Source organism: Benincasa hispida, chromosome 11 (genome assembly GCF_009727055.1).
Source record: "Benincasa hispida cultivar B227 chromosome 11, ASM972705v1, whole genome shotgun sequence".
NCBI lineage: Eukaryota > Viridiplantae > Streptophyta > Magnoliopsida > Cucurbitales > Cucurbitaceae > Benincasa > Benincasa hispida.
The window spans coordinates 49,312,463-49,314,160 of record NC_052359.1 but is presented as its reverse complement, the minus strand read 5'-3'; positions in this window follow the sequence as shown (position 1 = coordinate 49,314,160).

Here is a 1,698-nt window from a genome sequence, read left to right as displayed (position 1 = left end):
TAATTCATTCTCATAAAAATTAGATAATTTACAAGGTATCGAGTTGAGGAGGTCATAATAGTTCAATCAGTATTTGGGACGTGTTAATTTTTAAGCTTATTATCCTAATCGATAACTAATATTCATAAATGTGCTAAGAATTTTTTCATATCTAGATTTCAATTATCTTTTTGGACGTTTTTAACTTTTTTATCTCCTCTCTTTTCAATCAACTTAGTGTTGATATATATATATATATATATAGTAGATTTTCGGTTTCCTTCTCTCTCACATCAATCATTAATTTTTGCTAAAACATTTTGGAGTTATTTGGTTTAAAGTTTTATAGATGGGGATATGATGTCTATGAATAAGATGTTTGGGAATTAAAGATGATTCTATTGGGTTATGGAGGAGAAATGCATCACAATTTTATAAATAAAAATTTAACTAATACTAGTTTATTAACTAAATATATTTAAGATATTGTTAATTAATTAGTTAATAATTTATGTAAATAAATAATTTTAATCATTTAATAATTTTTTAATTGTAAAAATAATTTAAGTAAATATTTTAATAAGTTATTATTGATTTATTAAAACAAATAATTATATTAAGTTTATTAAACTAACATTAATTAATTAACTATATTCAAAATAAAATTATAAATAAGCCAACAAGAGCGGAGCTCAACTGGCATACTTTTCATACTATCAACCTCCCGTTTTAGATAAGAAAAAGAAAATCTTTATATGTGGGAAATGAGGGCATTTGCTCCAACCAAACGATCAGGTGTTTAGGTCTCAAACTTGGGGTGAGTTGAGTATGCTATAGCCTACAATCTACACCATAGTGATTAAAATATATATATAAAAAAATACTAAAAAAACTCTCTCTCCAATGTTTCTAATAACTCTAACAGGCAATTCTAGCAAAGACCACTTTTAACGCCTAGTTTCTGTGGTGACCGCCCCTGACGACAAGCAATTTTAGTAATGATCACCTTCGATGATTACATTCAATGGTCAACTCTATTGACTGCCTATGCAATCAACTTTGATGGCTAACTCCAATGAAGAACACCATTGACCCCCAATTTCGACACTAGCTCCAACGACTCTTTTCGGCGGCCAACTTCCAACGATCACATTCGACAACCAATTCATAATGTTTAATAGTATAATGTCATGGTAATTTGGCATCAATAGATACACTGTTTAAGTATAATAAATCAAACAATCTTACATATAAAAACAAATTTGAAACCAATTTGTATAACATTTTGAAACATGAGAACCAAATAGAAACTAGACACAAAACCTATAGAATAAAAAAATATTTCTTCTCTTTCTTTCATACTATTATTTTATTAATTTAATTCTTACAAAAAAATGAAACCAATGAAATTAAATAAATCCTCAAACTCATAAATTTTAATTGTTAAAATTGGAGTGTATGAATTAGGGGTGATCATTGAAATTGCTAAAATCGAACTAAATTCTAAATCTAAACGAAACTGAATTAATTTGGTTCGATTCGATTTGATATGTTTTCAAATCAAATTATTTCCGTTTGGTTCAGTTCCAAATTTGAAAATCGATTTGAAACCGAACCGAACCATTTTTTTTAATAAATATATTAAAAATAATATATACCTTATAGAGAGCACGGTTGATTCATCTTTAAAGACTTCTTGGAGAACAATGAAACTCGATT